We start from the raw sequence: 21543 nt of genomic DNA, 5'->3' as shown, positions 1-21543 counted from the left end.
GATATTTTCTTAAAGATCTTAGATTGTTATCTGAAGTCTTCATGTTGCATTTTTTTTAATATTTTTATTACAGAGATTACATTATTAAATTTATCCGGCAAAATAGCGTACAAAATATTTGCTCCTTAAAGAAGAGAATCCAGCGCCAATTTCACGATAAGCGCTATTTCACAATTCAGATTGTTGCCACCAAATGTTATCGCTTTGTTTTATATTTAAAGAAAGTAAATAATGAAGAACTTATTTAATTACTACAAGGAAATTGTGTACCATGCACATGGTATTTTTCTTAAACATCTTAGATTGTTATCTGAAGTCTTCATGTTGCATTTTTTTTTACTATTTTTATTACAGAGATTACATTATTGAATTTATCCGGCAAAATAGCGTACAAAATATTTGCTCCTTAAAGAAGAGAATCCAGCGCCAATTTCACGATAAGCGCTATTTCACAATTCAGATTGTTGCCACCAAATGTTATCGCTTTGTATTATATTTAAAGAATTTAAATAATGAAGAAATTATTTAATTATTACAAGGAAATTGTGTACCATGCACATGATATTTTTCTTATAGATCTTAGATTGTTATCTGAAGTCTTCATGTTGCATTTTTTTTTACTCTTTTTATATCAGACATTACATTATTGAATTTATCCGGCAAAATAGTGTACAAAATATTTGCTCCTTAAAGAAGAGAATCCAGCGCCAATTTCACGATAAGCGCTATTTCACAATTCAGATTGTTGCCACCAAATGTTATCGCTTTGTATTATATTTAAAGAGATTAAATAATAAAGAACTTATTTAATTACTACAAGGAAATTGTGTACCATGCACATGATATTTTTCTTAAAGATCTTAGATTGTTATCTGAAGTCTTCATGTTGCATTTTTTTACTATTTTTATTACAGAGATTACATTATTGAATTTATCCGGCAAAATAGTGTACAAAATATTTGCTCCTTAAAGAAGAGAATCCAGCGCCAATTTCACGATAAGCGCTATTTCACAATTCAGAATGTTGCCACCAAATGTTATCGCTTTGTATTATATTTAAAGATATTAAATAATGAAGTACTTATTTAATTATTACAAGGAAATTGTGTACCATGCACATGATATTTTTCTTAAAGATCTTAGATTGTTATCTGAAATCTTCATGTTGCATTTTTTTTTTTACTATTTTTATTACAGAGATTACATTATTGAATTTATCCGGCAAAATAGTGTACAAAATATTTGTTCCTTAAAGAAGAGAATCCAGCGCCAATTTCACGATAAGCGCTATTTCACAATTCAGATTGTTGCCACCAAATGTTATCGCTTTGTATTATATTTAAAGAGATTAAATAATAAAGAACTTATTTAATTACTACAAGGAAATTGTGTACCATGCACATGATATTTTTCTTAAAGATCTTAGATTGTTATCTGAAGTCTTCATGTTGCATTGTTGCATTTTTGTTTACTATTTTTATTACAGAGATTACATTATTGAATTTATCCGGCAAAATAGTGTACAATATATTTGCTCCTTAAAGAAGAGAATCGAGCGCCAATTTCACGATAAGCGCTATTTCACAATTCAGATTGTTGCCACCAAATGTTATCGCTTTGTATTATATTTAAAGAAATTAAATAATGAAGAACTTATTTAATTATTACAAGGAAATTGTGTACCATGCACATGATATTTTTCTTATAGATCTTAGATTGTTATCTGAAGTCTTCATGTTGCATTTTTTTTTACTCTTTTTATATCAGACATTACATTATTGAATTTATCCGGCAAAATAGTGTACAAAATATTTGCTCCTTAAAGAAGAGAATCCAGCGCCAATTTCACGATAAGCGCTATTTCACAATTCAGATTGTTGCCACCAAATGTTATCGCTTTGTATTATATTTAAAGAGATTAAATAATAAAGAACTTATTTAATTACTACAAGGAAATTGTGTACCATGCACATGATATTTTCTTAAAGATCTTAGATTGTTATCTGAAGTCTTCATGTTGCATTTTTTTTTACTATTTTTATTACAGAGATTACATTATTGAATTTATCCGGCAAAATAGCGTACAAAATATTTGCTCCTTAAAGAAGAGAATCCAGCGCCAATTTCACGATAAGCGCTATTTCACAATTCAGATTGTTGCCACCAAATGTTATCGCTTTGTTTTATATTTAAAGAAAGTAAATAATGAAGAACTTATTTAATTATTACAAGGAAATTGTGTACCATGCACATGATATTTTTCTTATAGATCTTAGATTGTTATCTGAAGTCTTCATGTTGCATTTTTTTTTACTCTTTTTATATCAGACATTACATTATTGAATTTATCCGGCAAAATAGTGTACAAAATATTTGCTCCTTAAAGAAGAGAATCCAGCGCCAATTTCACGATAAGCGCTATTTCACAATTCAGATTGTTGCCACCAAATGTTATCGCTTTGTATTATATTTAAAGAGATTAAATAATAAAGAACTTATTTAATTACTACAAGGAAATTGTGTACCATGCACATGATATTTTTCTTAAAGATCTTAGATTGTTATCTGAAGTCTTCATGTTGCATTTTTTTACTATTTTTATTACAGAGATTACATTATTGAATTTATCCGGCAAAATAGTGTACAAAATATTTGCTCCTTAAAGAAGAGAATCCAGCGCCAATTTCACGATAAGCGCTATTTCACAATTCAGAATGTTGCCACCAAATGTTATCGCTTTGTATTATATTTAAAGATATTAAATAATGAAGTACTTATTTAATTATTACAAGGAAATTGTGTACCATGCACATGATATTTTTCTTAAAGATCTTAGATTGTTATCTGAAATCTTCATGTTGCATTTTTTTTTTTACTATTTTTATTACAGAGATTACATTATTGAATTTATCCGGCAAAATAGTGTACAAAATATTTGTTCCTTAAAGAAGAGAATCCAGCGCCAATTTCACAATAAGCGCTATTTCACAATTCAGATTGTTGCCACCAAATGTTGTCGCTTTGTATTATATTTAAATAAATTAAATAATGAAGAACTTATTTAATTATTACAAGGAAATTGTGTACCATGCACATAATATTTTTCTTAAAGATCTTAGATTGTTATCTGAAGTGTTCATTTTGCATTTTTTTTTACTATTTTTATTACAGAGATTACATTATTGAATTTATCCGGCAAAATAGTGTACAAAATATTTGCTCCCTAAAGAAGAGAATCCAGCGCCAATTTCAGGATAAGCGCTATTTCACAATTCAGATTCTTGCCACCAAATGTTATCGCTTTGTATTATATTTAAAGAAATTAAATAATGAAGAACTTATTTAATTATTACAACGAAATTGTGTACCATGCTCATGATATTTTTCTTAAAGATCTTAGATTGTTATCTGAAGTCTTCATGTTGCATTTTTTTTTACTATTTTTATTACAGAGATTACATTATTGAATTTATCCGGCAAAATAGTGTACAAAATATTTGCTCCTTAAAGAAGAGAATCCAGCGCCAATTTCACGATAAGTGTTATTTCACAATTCAGACTGTTGCCACCAAATGTTATCGCTTTGTATTATATTTAAAGAATTTAAATAATGAAGAACTTATTTAATTATTACAAGGAAATTGTGTACCATGTACATGATATTTTTCTTAAAGATCTTAGATTGTTATCTGAAGTCTTCATGTTGCATTTTTTTTTTACTATTTTTATTACAGAGATTACATTATTGAATTTCTCCGGCAAAATAGTGTACAAAATATTTGCTCCTTAAAGAAGGGAATCCAGCGCCAATTTCACGATAAGCGCTATTTCACAATTCAGATTGTTGCCACCAAATGTTATCGCTTTGTATTATATTTAAAGAAATTAAATAATGAAGAACTTATTTAATTACTACAAGGAAATTGTGTACCATGCACATGATATTTTTCTTAAAGATCTTAGATTGTTATCTGAAGTCTTCATGTTGCATTTTTTTTTACTATTTTTATTACAGAGATTACATTATTGAATTTATCCGGCAAAATAGCGTACAAAATATTTGCTCCTTAAAGAAGAGAATCCAGCGCCAATTTCACGATAAGCGCTATTTCACAATTCAGATTGTTGCCACCAAATATTATCGCTTTGTTTTATATTTAAATAAATTAAATAATGAAGAACTTATTTAATTACTACAAGGAAATTGTGTAGAATGCACATGATATTTTCTTAAAGATCTTAGATTGTTATCTGAAGTCTTCATGTTGCATTTTTTTTTTACTATTTTTATTACAGAGATTACATTATTGAACTTATCCGGCAAAATAGTGTACAAAATATTTGCTCCTTAAAGAAGAGAATCCAGCGCCAATTTCACGATAAGCGCTATTTCACAATTCAGATTGTTGCCACCAAATGTTATCGCTTTGTTTTATATTTAAAGAAATTAAATAATGAAGAACTTATTTAATTACTACAAGGAAATTGTGTACCATGCACATGATATTTTCTTAAAGATCTTAGATTGTTATCTGAAGTCTTCATGTTGCATTTTTTTTTACTATTTTTATTACAGAGATTACATTATTGAATTTATCCGGCAAAATAGCGTACAAAATATTTGCTCCTTAAAGAAGAGAATCCAGCGCCAATTTCACGATAAGCGCTATTTCACAATTCAGATTGTTGCCACCAAATGTTATCGCTTTGTTTTATATTTAAAGAAAGTAAATAATGAAGAACTTATTTAATTACTACAAGGAAATTGTGTACCATGCACATGGTATTTTTCTTAAACATCTTAGATTGTTATCTGAAGTCTTCATGTTGCATTTTTTTTTACTATTTTTATTACAGAGATTACATTATTGAATTTATCCGGCAAAATAGCGTACAAAATATTTGCTCCTTAAAGAAGAGAATCCAGCGCCAATTTCACGATAAGCGCTATTTCACAATTCAGATTGTTGCCACCAAATGTTATCGCTTTGTATTATATTTAAAGAATTTAAATAATGAAGAAATTATTTAATTATTACAAGGAAATTGTGTACCATGCACATGATATTTTTCTTAAAGATCTTAGATTGTTATCTGAAGTCTTCATGTTGCATTGTTGCATTTTTGTTTACTATTTTTATTACAGAGATTACATTATTGAATTTATCCGGCAAAATAGTGTACAAAATATTTGCTCCTTAAAGAAGAGAATCGAGCGCCAATTTCACGATAAGCGCTATTTCACAATTCAGATTGTTGCCACCAAATGTTATCGCTTTGTATTATATTTAAAGAAATTAAATAATGAAGAACTTATTTAATTATTACAAGGAAATTGTGTACCATGCACATGATATTTTTCTTATAGATCTTAGATTGTTATCTGAAGTCTTCATGTTGCATTTTTTTTTACTCTTTTTATATCAGACATTACATTATTGAATTTATCCGGCAAAATAGTGTACAAAATATTTGCTCCTTAAAGAAGAGAATCCAGCGCCAATTTCACGATAAGCGCTATTTCACAATTCAGATTGTTGCCACCAAATGTTATCGCTTTGTATTATATTGTAAGAATTTAAATAATGAAGAACTTATTTAATTATTACAAGGAAATTGTGTACCATGCACATGATATTTTTCTTAAAGATCTTAGATTGTTATCTGAAGTCTTCATGTTGCATTGTTGCATTTTTGTTTACTATTTTTATTACAGAGATTACATTATTGAATTTATCCGGCAAAATAGTGTACAAAATATTTGCTCCTTAAAGAAGAGAATCGAGCGCCAATTTCACGATAAGCGCTATTTCACAATTCAGATTGTTGCCACCAAATGTTATCGCTTTGTATTATATTTAAAGAAATTAAATAATGAAGAACTTATTTAATTATCACAAGGAAATTGTGTACCATGCACATGATATTTTTCTTAAAGATCTAAGATTGTTATCTGAAGTCTCCATGTTGCATTTTTTTTTACTATTTTTAACTTATCCGGCAAAATAGTGTACAAAATATTTGCTCCTTAAAGAAGAGAATCCAGCGCCAATTTAACGATAAGCGCTATTTCACAATTCAGATAGTTGCCACCAAATGTTATCGCTTTGTATTATATTTAAAGAAATTAAATAATGAAGAACTTATTTAATTATTACAAGGAAATTGTGTACCATGCACATGATATTTTTCTTAAAGATCTTAGATTGTTATCTGAAGTCTTCATGTTGCATTTTTTTTTACTCTATTTATATCAGACATTACATTATTGAATTTATCCGGCAAAATAGTGTACAAAATATTTGCTCCTTAAAGAAGAAAATCCAGCGCCAATTTCACGATAAGCGCTACTTCACAATTCAGATTGTTGCCACCAAATGTTGTCGCTTTGTATTATATTTAAAGGAATTAAATAATGAAGAACTTATTTAATTATTACAAAGAAATTGTGTACCATGCTCATGATATTATTCTTATAGATCTTAGATTGTTATCTGAAGTCTTCATGTTGCATTTTTTCTACTATTTTTATTACAGACATTACTTTATTGAATTTATCCGGCAAAATAGTGTACAAAATATTTGCTCCTTAAAGAAGAGAATCCAGCGCCAATTTAACGATAAGCGCTATTTCACAATTCAGATTGTTGCCACCAAATGTTATCGCTTTGTATTATATATAAAGAAATTAAATAATGAAGAACTTATTTAATTATTACAAGGAAATTGTGTACCATGCACATGATATTTTTCTTAAAGATCTTAGATTGTTATCTGAAGTCTTCATGTTGCATTTTTTTTTACTATTTTTATTACAGAGATTACATTATTGAATTTATCCGGCAAAATAGTGTACAAAATATTTGCTCCTTAAAGAAGAGAATCCAGCGCCAATTTCACGATAAGCGCTATTTCACAATTCAGATTGTTGCCACCAAATATTATCGCTTTGTTTTATATTTAAATAAATTAAATAATGAAGAATTATTTAATTACTACAAGGAAATTGTGTAGAATGCACATGATATTTTCTTAAAGATCTTAGATTGTTATCTGAAGTCTTCATGTTGCATTTTTTTTTTACTATTTTTATTACAGAGATTACATTATTGAATTTATCCGGCAAAATAGTGTACAAAATATTTGCTCCTTAAAGAAGAGAATCCAGCGCCAATTTCACGATAAGCGCTATTTCACAATTCAGATTGTTGCCACCAAATGTTATCGCTTTGTTTTATATTTAAAGAAATTAAATAATGAAGAACTTATTTAATTACTACAAGGAAATTGTGTACCATGCACATGATATTTTCTTAAAGATCTTAGATTGTTATCTGAAGTCTTCATGTTGCATTTTTTTTAATATTTTTATTACAGAGATTACATTATTAAATTTATCCGGCAAAATAGCGTACAAAATATTTGCTCCTTAAAGAAGAGAATCCAGCGCCAATTTCACGATAAGCGCTATTTCACAATTCAGATTGTTGCCACCAAATGTTATCGCTTTGTTTTATATTTAAAGAAAGTAAATAATGAAGAACTTATTTAATTACTACAAGGAAATTGTGTACCATGCACATGGTATTTTTCTTAAACATCTTAGATTGTTATCTGAAGTCTTCATGTTGCATTTTTTTTTACTATTTTTATTACAGAGATTACATTATTGAATTTATCCGGCAAAATAGCGTACAAAATATTTGCTCCTTAAAGAAGAGAATCCAGCGCCAATTTCACGATAAGCGCTATTTCACAATTCAGATTGTTGCCACCAAATGTTATCGCTTTGTATTATATTTAAAGAATTTAAATAATGAAGAAATTATTTAATTATTACAAGGAAATTGTGTACCATGCACATGATATTTTTCTTAAAGATCTTAGATTGTTATCTGAAGTCTTCATGTTGCATTGTTGCATTTTTGTTTACTATTTTTATTACAGAGATTACATTATTGAATTTATCCGGCAAAATAGTGTACAAAATATTTGCTCCTTAAAGAAGAGAATCGAGCGCCAATTTCACGATAAGCGCTATTTCACAATTCAGATTGTTGCCACCAAATGTTATCGCTTTGTATTATATTTAAAGAAATTAAATAATGAAGAACTTATTTAATTATTACAAGGAAATTGTGTACCATGCACATGATATTTTTCTTATAGATCTTAGATTGTTATCTGAAGTCTTCATGTTGCATTTTTTTTTACTCTTTTTATATCAGACATTACATTATTGAATTTATCCGGCAAAATAGTGTACAAAATATTTGCTCCTTAAAGAAGAGAATCCAGCGCCAATTTCACGATAAGCGCTATTTCACAATTCAGATTGTTGCCACCAAATGTTATCGCTTTGAATTATATTGTAAGAATTTAAATAATGAAGAACTTATTTAATTATTACAAGGAAATTGTGTACCATGCACATGATATTTTTCTTAAAGATCTTAGATTGTTATCTGAAGTCTTCATGTTGCATTGTTGCATTTTTGTTTACTATTTTTATTACAGAGATTACATTATTGAATTTATCCGGCAAAATAGTGTACAAAATATTTGCTCCTTAAAGAAGAGAATCGAGCGCCAATTTCACGATAAGCGCTATTTCACAATTCAGATTGTTGCCACCAAATGTTATCGCTTTGTATTATATTTAAAGAAATTAAATAATGAAGAACTTATTTAATTATCACAAGGAAATTGTGTACCATGCACATGATATTTTTCTTAAAGATCTAAGATTGTTATCTGAAGTCTCCATGTTGCATTTTTTTTTACTATTTTTAACTTATCCGGCAAAATAGTGTACAAAATATTTGCTCCTTAAAGAAGAGAATCCAGCGCCAATTTAACGATAAGCGCTATTTCACAATTCAGATAGTTGCCACCAAATGTTATCGCTTTGTATTATATTTAAAGAAATTAAATAATGAAGAACTTATTTAATTATTACAAGGAAATTGTGTACCATGCACATGATATTTTTCTTAAAGATCTTAGATTGTTATCTGAAGTCTTCATGTTGCATTTTTTTTTACTCTTTTTATATCAGACATTACATTATTGAATTTATCCGGCAAAATACTGTACAAAATATTTGCTCCTTAAAGAAGAAAATGCAGCGCCAATTTCACGATAAGCGCTACTTCACAATTCAGATTGTTGCCACCAAATGTTGTCGCTTTGTATTATATTTAAAGAAATTAAATAATGAAGAACTTATTTAATTATTACAAAGAAATTGTGTACCATGCTCATGATATTATTCTTATAGATCTTAGATTGTTATCTGAAGTCTTCATGTTGCATTTTTTTTTTACTCTTTTTATATCAGACATTACATTATTGAATTTATCCGGCAAAATAGTGTACAAAATATTTGCTCCTTAAAGAAGAGAATCCAGCGCCAATTTCAGGATAAGCGCTATTTCACAATTCAGATTGTTGCCACCAAATGTTATCGCTTTGTATTATATTTAAAGAAATTAAATAATGAAGAACTTATTTAATTATTACAACGAAATTGTGTACCATGCTCATGATATTTTTCTTAAAGATCTTAGATTGTATCTGAAGTCTTCATGTTGCATTTTTTTTTTTTACTATTTTTATTACAGAGATTACATTATTGAATTTATCCGGCAAAATAGTGTACAAAATATTTGCTCCTTAAAGAAGAGAATCCAGCGCCAATTTCACGATAAGCGCTACTTCACAATTCAGACTGTTGCCACCAAATGTTATCGCTTTGTATTATATTTAAAGAAATTAAATAATGAAGAACTTATTTAATTATTACAAAGAAATTGTGTACCATGCTCATGATATTATTCTTAAAGATCTTAGATTGTTATCTGAAGTCTTCATGTTGCATTTTTTTTTACTATTTTTATTACAGACATTACTTTATTGAATTTATTCGGCAAAATAGTGTACAAAATATTTGCTCCTTAAAGAAGAGAATCCAGCGCCAATTTCACGATAAGCGTTATTTCACAATTCAGATTGTTGCCACCAAATGTTATCGCTTTGTATTATATTTAAAGAAATTAAATAATGAAGAACTTATTTAATTACTACAAGGAAATTGTGTACCATGCACATGATATTTTTCTTAAACATCTTAGATTGTTATCTGAAGTCTTCATGTTGCATTTTTTTTTACTATTTTTATTACAGAGATTACATTATTGAATTTATCCGGCAAAATAGCGTACAAAATATTTGCTCCTTAAAGAAGAGAATCCAGCGCCAATTTCACGATAAGCGCTATTTCACAATTCAGATTGTTGCCACCAAATGTTATCGCTTTGTATTATATTTAAAGAATTTAAATAATGAAGAAATTATTTAATTATTACAAGGAAATTGTGTACCATGCACATGATATTTTTCTTAAAGATCTTAGATTGTTATCTGAAGTCTTCATGTTGCATTGTTGCATTTTTGTTTACTATTTTTATTACAGAGATTACATTATTGAATTTATCCGGCAAAATAGTGTACAAAATATTTGCTCCTTAAAGAAGAGAATCGAGCGCCAATTTCACGATAAGCGCTATTTCACAATTCAGATTGTTGTTACCAAATGTTATCGCTTTGTATTATATTTAAAGAAATTAAATAATGAATAACTTATTTAATTATTACAAGGAAATTGTGTACCATGCACATGATATTTTTCTTATAGATCTTAGATTGTTATCTGAAGTCTTCATGTTGCATTTTTTTTTACTCTTTTTATATCAGACATTACATTATTGAATTTATCCGGCAAAATAGTGTACAAAATATTTGCTCCTTAAAGAAGAGAATCCAGCGCCAATTTCACGATAAGCGCTATTTCACAATTCAGATTGTTGCCACCAAATGTTATCGCTTTGTATTATATTGTAAGAATTTAAATAATGAAGAACTTATTTAATTATTACAAGGAAATTGTGTACCATGCACATGATATTTTTCTTAAAGATCTTAGATTGTTATCTGAAGTCTTCATGTTGCATTGTTGCATTTTTGTTTACTATTTTTATTACAGAGATTACATTATTGAATTTATCCGGCAAAATAGTGTACAAAATATTTGCTCCTTAAAGAAGAGAATCGAGCGCCAATTTCACGATAAGCGCTATTTCACAATTCAGATTGTTGCCACCAAATGTTATCGCTTTGTATTATATTTAAAGAAATTAAATAATGAAGAACTTTTTTAATTATCACAAGGAAATTGTGTACCATGCACATGATATTTTTCTTAAAGCTCTAAGATTGTTATCTGAAGTCTCCATGTTGCATTTTTTTTTACTATTTTTAACTTATCCGGCAAAATAGTGTACAAAATATTTGCTCCTTAAAGAAGAGAATCCAGCGCCAATTTAACGATAAGCGCTATTTCACAATTCAGATAGTTGCCACCAAATGTTATCGCTTTGTATTATATTTAAAGAAATTAAATAATGAAGAACTTATTTAATTATTACAAGGAAATTGTGTACCATGCACATGATATTTTTCTTAAAGATCTTAGATTGTTATCTGAAGTCTTCATGTTGCATTTTTTTTTACTCTTTTTATATCAGACATTACATTATTGAATTTATCCGGCAAAATAGTGTACAAAATATTTGCTCCTTAAAGAAGAGAATCCAGCGCCAATTTCACGATAAGCGCTATTTCACAATTCAGATTGTTGCCACCAAATGTTGTCGCTTTGTATTATATTTAAAGAAATTAAATAATGAAGAACTTATTTAATTATTACAAAGAAATTGTGTACCATGCTCATGATATTATTCTTAAAGATCTTAGATTGTTATCTGAAGTCTTCATGTTGCATTTTTTCTACTATTTTTATTACAGACATTACTTTATTGAATTTATCCGGCAAAATAGTGTACAAAATATTTGCTCCTTAAAGAAGAGAATCCAGCGCCAATTTAACGATAAGCGCTATTTCACAATTCAGATTGTTGCCACCAAATGTTATCGCTTTGTATTATATATAAAGAAATTAAATAATGAAGAACTTATTTAATTATTACAAGGAAATTGTGTACCATGCACATGATATTTTTCTTAAAGATCTTAGATTGTTATCTGAAGTCTTCATGTTGCATTTTTTTTTACTATTTTTATTACAGACATTACTTTATTGAATTTATTCGGCAAAATAGTGTACAAAATATTTGCTCCTTAAAGAAGAGAATATAGCGCCAATTTCACGATAAGCGTTATTTCACAATTCAGATTGTTGCCACCAAATGTTATCGCTTTGTATTATATTTAAAGAAATTAAATAATGAAGAACTTATTTAATTACTACAAGGAAATTGTGTACCATGCACATGATATTTTTCTTAAACATCTTAGATTGTTATCTGAAGTCTTCATGTTGCATTTTTTTTTACTATTTTTATTACAGAGATTACATTATTGAATTTATCCGGCAAAATAGCGTACAAAATATTTGCTCCTTAAAGAAGAGAATCCAGCGCCAATTTCACGATAAGCGCTATTTCACAATTCAGATTGTTGCCACCAAATGTTATCGCTTTGTATTATATTTAAAGAATTTAAATAATGAAGAAATTATTTAATTATTACTAGGAAATTGTGTACCATGCACATGATATTTTTCTTAAAGATCTTAGATTGTTATCTGAAGTCTTCATGTTGCATTGTTGCATTTTTGTTTACTATTTTTATTACAGAGATTACATTATTGAATTTATCCGGCAAAATAGTGTACAAAATATTTGCTCCTTAAAGAAGAGAATCGAGCGCCAATTTCACGATAAGCGCTATTTCACAATTCAGATTGTTGCCACCAAATGTTATCGCTTTGTATTATATTTAAAGAAATTAAATAATGAAGAACTTATTTAATTATTACAAAGAAATTGTGTACCATGCTCATGATATTATTCTTAAAGATCTTAGATTGTTATCTGAAGTCTTCATGTTGCATTTTTTCTACTATTTTTATTACAGACATTACTTTATTGAATTTATCCGGCAAAATAGTGTACAAAATATTTGCTCCTTAAAGAAGAGAATCCAGCGCCAATTTAACGATAAGCGCTATTTCACAATTCAGATTGTTGCCACCAAATGTTATCGCTTTGTATTATATATAAAGAAATTAAATAATGAAGAACTTATTTAATTATTACAAGGAAATTGTGTACCATGCACATGATATTTTTCTTAAAGATCTTAGATTGTTATCTGAAGTCTTCATGTTGCATTTTTTTTTACTATTTTTATTACAGACATTACTTTATTGAATTTATTCGGCAAAATAGTGTACAAAATATTTGCTCCTTAAAGAAGAGAATATAGCGCCAATTTCACGATAAGCGTTATTTCACAATTCAGATTGTTGCCACCAAATGTTATCGCTTTGTATTATATTTAAAGAAATTAAATAATGAAGAACTTATTTAATTACTACAAGGAAATTGTGTACCATGCACATGATATTTTTCTTAAACATCTTAGATTATTATCTGAAGTCTTCATGTTGCATTTTTTTTACTATTTTTATTACAGAGATTACATTATTGAATTTATCCGGCAAAATAGCGTACAAAATATTTGCTCCTTAAAGAAGAGAATCCAGCGCCAATTTCACGATAAGCGCTATTTCACAATTCAGATTGTTGCCACCAAATGTTATCGCTTTGTATTATATTTAAAGAATTTAAATAATGAAGAAATTATTTAATTATTACAAGGAAATTGTGTACCATGCACATGATATTTTTCTTAAAGATCTTAGATTGTTATCTGAAGTCTTCATGTTGCATTGTTGCATTTTTGTTTACTATTTTTATTACAGAGATTACATTATTGAATTTATCCGGCAAAATAGTGTACAAAATATTTGCTCCTTAAAGAAGAGAATCGAGCGCCAATTTCACGATAAGCGCTATTTCACAATTCAGATTGTTGCCACCAAATGTTATCGCTTTGTATTATATTTAAAGAAATTAAATAATGAAGAACTTATTTAATTATTACAAGGAAATTGTGTACCATGCACATGATATTTTTCTTATAGATCTTAGATTGTTATCTGAAGTCTTCATGTCGCATTTTTTTTTACTCTTTTTATATCAGACATTACATTATTGAATTTATCCGGCAAAATAGTGTACAAAATATTTGCTCCTTAAAGAAGAGAATCCAGCGCCAATTTCACGATAAGCGCTATTTCACAATTCAGATTGTTGCCACCAAATGTTATCGCTTTGTATTATATTGTAAGAATTTAAATAATGAAGAACTTATTTAATTATTACAAGGAAATTGTGTACCATGCACATGATATTTTTCTTAAAGATCTTAGATTGTTATCTGAAGTCTTCATGTTGCATTGTTGCATTTTTGTTTACTATTTTTATTACAGAGATTACATTATTGAATTTATCCGGCAAAATAGTGTACAAAATATTTGCTCCTTAAAGAAGAGAATCGAGCGCCAATTTCACGATAAGCGCTATTTCACAATTCAGATTGTTGCCACCAAATGTTATCGCTTTGTATTATATATAAAGAAATTAAATAATGAAGAACTTATTTAATTATTACAAGGAAATTGTGTACCATGCACATGATATTTTTCTTAAAGATCTTAGATTGTTATCTGAAGTCTTCATGTTGCATTTTTTTTTTACTCTTTTTATATCAGACATTACATTATTGAATTTATCCGGCAAAATAGTGTACAAAATATTTGCTCCTTAAAGAAGAGAATCCAGCGCCAATTTCAGGATAAGCGCTATTTCACAATTCAGATTGTTGCCACCAAATGTTATCGCTTTGTATTATATTTAAAGGAATTAAATAATGAAGAACTTATTTAATTATTACAACGAAATTGTGTACCATGCTCATGATATTTTTCTTAAAGATCTTAGATTGTTATCTGAAGTCTTCATGTTGCATTTTTTTTTTTTACTATTTTTATTACAGAGATTACATTATTGAATTTATCCGGCAAAATAGTGTACAAAATATTTGCTCCTTAAAGAAGAGAATCCAGCGCCAATTTCACGATAAGCGCTATTTCACAATTCAGACTGTTGCCACCAAATGTTATCGGTTTGTATTATATTTAAAGAAATTAAATAATGAAGAACTTATTTAATTATTACAAAGAAATTGTGTACCATGCTCATGATATTATTCTTAAAGATCTTAGATTGTTATCTGAAGTCTTCATGTTGCATTTTTTTTACTATTTTTATTACAGACATTACTTTATTGAATTTATTCGGCAAAATAGTGTACAAAATATTTGCTCCTTAAAGAAGAGAATCCAGCGCCAATTTAACGATAAGCGCTATTTCACAATTCAGATAGTTGCCACCAAATGTTATCGCTTTGTATTATATTGAAAGAAATTAAATAATGAAGAACTTATTTAATTATTACAAGGAAATTGTGTACCATGCACATGATATTTTTCTTAAAGATCTTAGATTGTTATCTGAAGTCTTCATGTTGCATTGTTGCATTTTTGTTTACTATTTTTATTACAGAGATTACATTATTGAATTTATCCGGCAAAATAGCGTACAAAATATTTGCTCCTTAAAGAAGAGAATCGAGCGCCAATTTCACGATAAGCGCTATTTCACAATTCAGATTGTTGCCACCAAATGTTATCGCTTTGTATTATATTTAAAGAAATTAAATAATGAAGAACTTATTTAATTATCACAAGGAAATTGTGTACCATGCACATGATATTTTTCTTAAAGATCTAAGATTGTTATCTGAAGTCTCCATGTTGCATTTTTTTTACTATTTTTAACTTATCCGGCAAAATAGTGTACAAAATATTTGCTCCTTAAAGAAGAGAATCCAGCGCCAATTTAACGATAAGCGCTATTTCACAATTCAGATAGTTGCCACCAAATGTTATCGCTTTGTATTATATTTAAAGAAATTAAATAATGAAGAACTTATTTAATTATTACAAGGAAATTGTGTACCATGCACATGATATTTTTCTTAAAGATCTTAGATTGTTATCTGAAGTCTTCATGTTGCATTTTTTTTTACTCTTTTTATATCAGACATTACATTATTGAATTTATCCGGCAAAATAGTGTACAAAATATTTGCTCCTTAAAGAAGAGAATCCAGCGCCAATTTCACGATAAGCGCTATTTCACAATTCAGATTGTTGCCACCAAATGTTGTCGCTTTGTATTATATTTAAAGAAATTAAATAATGAAGAACTTATTTAATTATTACAAAGAAATTGTGTACCATGCTCATGATATTATTCTTAAAGATCTTAGATTGTTATCTGAAGTCTTCATGTTGCATTTTTTTTTTTACTATTTTTATTACAGAGACTACATTATTGAATTTATCCGGCAAAATAGTGTACAAAATATTTGCTCCTTAAAGAAGAGAATCCAGCGCCAATTTCATGATAAGCGCTATTTTACAATTCAGATTGTTCCACCAAATGTTATCGCTTTGTATTATATTTAAAGAAATTAAATAATGAAGAACTTATTTAATTATTACAACGAAATTGTGTACCATGCTCATGATATTTTTCTTAAAGATCTTAGATTGTTATCTGAAGTCTTCATGTTGCATTTTTTTTTACTATTTTTATTACAGAGATTACATTATTGAATTTTTCCGGCAAAATAGTGTACAAAATATTTGCTCCTTAAAGAAGAGAATCCAGCGCCAATTTCACGATAAGCGCTATTTCACAATTCAGACTGTTGCCACCAAATGTTATCGCTTTGTATTATATTTAAAGAAATTAAATAATGAAGAACTTATTTAATTATTACAACGAAATTGTGTACCATGCTCATGATATTTTTCTTAAAGATCTTAGATTGTTATCTGAAGTCTTCATGTTGCATTTTTTTTTTTACTATTTTTATTACAGAGATTACATTATTGAATTTATCCGCCAAAATAGTGTACAAAATATTTGCTCCTTAAAGAAGAGAATCCAGCGCCAATTTCACGATAAGCGCTATTTCACAATTCAGACTGTTGCCACCAAATGTTATCGCTTTGTATTATATTTAAAGAAAGTAAATAATGAAGAACTTATTTAATTATTACAAAGAAATTGTGTACCATGCTCATGATATTATTCTTAAAGATCTTAGATTGTTATCTGAAGTCTTCATGTTGCATTTTTTTTTACTATTTTTATTACAGACATTAATTTATTGAATTTATTCGGCAAAATAGTGTACAAAATATTTGCTCCTTAAAGAAGAGAATCCAGCGCCAATTTCACGATAAGCGTTATTTCACAATTCAGATTGTTGCCACCAAATGTTATCGCTTTGTATTATATTTAAAGAAATTAAATAATGAAGAACTTATTTAATTATTACAAAGAAATTGTGTACCATGCTCATGATATTATTCTTAAAGATCTTAGATTGTTATCTGAAGTCTTCATGTTGCATTTTTTCTACTATTTTTATTACAGACATTACTTTATTGAATTTATCCGGCAAAATAGTGTACAAAATATTTGCTCCTTAAAGAAGAGAATCCAGCGCCAATTTAACGATAAGCGCTATTTCACAATTCAGATTGTTGCCACCAAATGTTATCGCTTTGTATTATATATAAAGAAATTAAATAATGAAGAACTTATTTAATTATTACAAGGAAATTGTGTACCATGCACATGATATTTTTCTTAAAGATCTTAGATTGTTATCTGAAGTCTTCATGTTGCATTTTTTTTTACTATTTTTATTACAGACATTACTTTATTGAATTTATTCGGCAAAATAGTGTACAAAATATTTGCTCCTTAAAGAAGAGAATATAGCGCCAATTTCACGATAAGCGTTATTTCACAATTCAGATTGTTGCCACCAAATGTTATCGCTTTGTATTATATTTAAAGAAATTAAATAATGAAGAACTTATTTAATTACTACAAGGAAATTGTGTACCATGCACATGATATTTTTCTTAAACATCTTAGATTGTTATCTGAAGTCTTCATGTTGCATTTTTTTTTACTATTTTTATTACAGAGATTACATTATTGAATTTATCCGGCAAAATAGCGTACAAAATATTTGCTCCTTAAAGAAGAGAATCCAGCGCCAATTTCACGATAAGCGCTATTTCACAATTCAGATTGTTGCCACCAAATGTTATCGCTTTGTATTATATTTAAAGAATTTAAATAATGAAGAAATTATTTAATTATTACAAGGAAATTGTGTACCATGCACATGATATTTTTCTTAAAGATCTTAGATTGTTATCTGAAGTCTTCATGTTGCATTGTTGCATTTTTGTTTACTATTTTTATTACAGAGATTACATTATTGAATTTATCCGGCAAAATAGTGTACAAAATATTTGCTCCTTAAAGAAGAGAATCGAGCGCCAATTTCACGATAAGCGCTATTTCACAATTCAGATTGTTGCCACCAAATGTTATCGCTTTGTATTATATTTAAAGAAATTAAATAATGAAGAACTTATTTAATTATTACAAAGAAATTGTGTACCATGCTCATGATATTATTCTTAAAGATCTTAGATTGTTATCTGAAGTCTTCATGTTGCATTTTTTCTACTATTTTTATTACAGACATTACTTTATTGAATTTATCCGGCAAAATAGTGTACAAAATATTTGCTCCTTAAAGAAGAGAATCCAGCGCCAATTTAACGATAAGCGCTATTTCACAATTCAGATTGTTGCCACCAAATGTTATCGCTTTGTATTATATATAAAGAAATTAAATAATGAAGAACTTATTTAATTATTACAAGGAAATTGTGTACCATGCACATGATATTTTTCTTAAAGATCTTAGATTGTTATCTGAAGTCTTCATGTTGCATTTTTTTTTACTATTTTTATTACAGACATTACTTTATTGAATTTATTCGGCAAAATAGTGTACAAAATATTTGCTCCTTAAAGAAGAGAATATAGCGCCAATTTCACGATAAGCGTTATTTCACAATTCAGATTGTTGCCACCAAATGTTATCGCTTTGTATTATATTTAAAGAAATTAAATAATGAAGAACTTATTTAATTACTACAAGGAAATTGTGTACCATGCACATGATATTTTTCTTAAACATCTTAGATTGTTATCTGAAGTCTTCATGTTGCATTTTTTTTTACTATTTTTATTACAGAGATTACATTATTGAATTTATCCGGCAAAATAGCGTACAAAATATTTGCTCCTTAAAGAAGAGAATCCAGCGCCAATTTCACGATAAGCGCTATTTCACAATTCAGATTGTTGCCACCAAATGTTATCGCTTTGTATTATATTGTAAGAATTTAAATAATGAAGAACTTATTTAATTATTACAAGGAAATTGTGTACCATGCACATGATATTTTTCTTAAAGATCTTAGATTGTTATCTGAAGTCTTCATGTTGCATTGTTGCATTTTTGTTTACTATTTTTATTACAGAGATTACATTATTGAATTTATCCGGCAAAATAGTGTACAAAATATTTGCTCCTTAAAGAAGAGAATCGAGCGCCAATTTCACGATAAGCGCTATTTCACAATTCAGATTGTTGCCACCAAATGTTATCGCTTTGTATTATATATAAAGAAATTAAATAATGAAGAACTTATTTAATTATTACAAGGAAATTGTGTACCATGCACATGATATTTTTCTTAAAGATCTTAGATTGTTATCTGAAGTCTTCATGTTGCATTTTTTTTTTACTCTTTTTATATCAGACATTACATTATTGAATTTATCCGGCAAAATAGTGTACAAAATATTTGCTCCTTAAAGAAGAGAATCCAGCGCCAATTTCAGGATAAGCGCTATTTCACAATTCAGATTGTTGCCACCAAATGTTATCGCTTTGTATTATATTTAAAGGAATTAAATAATGAAGAACTTATTTAATTATTACAACGAAATTGTGTACCATGCTCATGATATTTTTCTTAAAGATCTTAGATTGTTATCTGAAGTCTTCATGTTGCATTTTTTTTTTTACTATTTTTATTACAGAGATTACATTATTGAATTTATCCGGCAAAATAGTGTACAAAATATTTGCTCCTTAAAGAAGAGAATCCAGCGCCAATTTCACGATAAGCGCTATTTCACAATTCAGACTGTTGCCACCAAATGTTATCGGTTTGTATTATATTTAAAGAAATTAAATAATGAAGAACTTATTTAATTATTACAAAGAAATTGTGTACCATGCTCATGATATTATTCTTAAAGATCTTAGATTGTTATCTGAAGTCTTCATGTTGCATTTTTTTTACTATTTTTATTACAGACATTACTTTATTGAATTTATTCGGCAAAATAGTGTACAAAATATTTGCTCCTTAAAGAAGAGAATCCAGCGCCAATTTCACGATAAGCGTTATTTCACAATTCAGATTGTTGCCACCAAATGTTATCGCTTTGTATTATATTTAAAGAAATTAAATAATGAAGAACTTATTTAATTACTACAAGGAAATTGTGTACCATGCACATGATATTTTTCTTAAAGATCTTAGATTGTTATCTGAAGTCTTCATGTTGCATTGTTGCATTTTTGTTTACTATTTTTATTACAGAGATTACATTATTGAATTTATCCGGCAAAATAGTGTACAAAATATTTGCTCCTTAAAGAAGAGAATCGAGCGCCAATTTCACGATAAGCGCTATTTCACAATTCAGATTGTTGCCACCAAATGTTATCGCTTTGTATTATATTTAAAGAAATTAAATAATGAAGAACTTATTTAATTATCACAAGGAAATTGTGTACCATGCACATGATATTTTTCTTAAAGATCTAAGATTGTTATCTGAAGTCTCCATGTTGCATTTTTTTTACTATTTTTAACTTATCCGGCAAAATAGTGTACAAAATATTTGCTCCTTAAAGAAGAGAATCCAGCGCCAATTTAACGATAAGCGCTATTTCACAATTCAGATAGTTGCCACCAAATGTTATCGCTTTGTATTATATTTAAAGAAATTAAATAATGAAGAACTTATTTAATTATTACAAGGAAATTGTGTACCATGCACATGATATTTTTCTTAAACATCTTAGATTTTTATCTGAAGTCTTCATGTTGCATTTTTTTTACTATTTTTATTACAGAGATTACATTATTGAATTTATCCGGCAAAATAGCGTACAAAATATTTGCTCCTTAAAGAAGAGAATCCAGCGCCAATTTCACGATAAGCGCTATTTCACAATTCAGATAGTTGCCACCAAATGTTATCGCTTTGTATTATATTTAAAGAAATTAAATAATGAAGAACTTATTTAATTATTACAAGGAAATTGTGTACCATGCACATGATATTTTTCTTAAAGATCTTAGATTGTTATCTGAAGTCTTCATGTTGCATTTTTTTTTACTCTTTTTATATCAGACATTACATTATTGAATTTATCCGGCAAAATAGTGTACAAAATATTTGCTCCTTAAAGAAGAGAATCCAGCGCCAATTTCACGATAAGCGCTATTTCACAATTCAGATT

This window comes from Stegodyphus dumicola, chromosome 2, assembly GCF_044657685.1.
Source record: "Stegodyphus dumicola isolate Sdum_Otavi_A_Nest chromosome 2, ASM4465768v1".
NCBI lineage: Eukaryota > Metazoa > Arthropoda > Arachnida > Araneae > Eresidae > Stegodyphus > Stegodyphus dumicola.
This window is presented reverse-complemented; position numbering follows the sequence as displayed.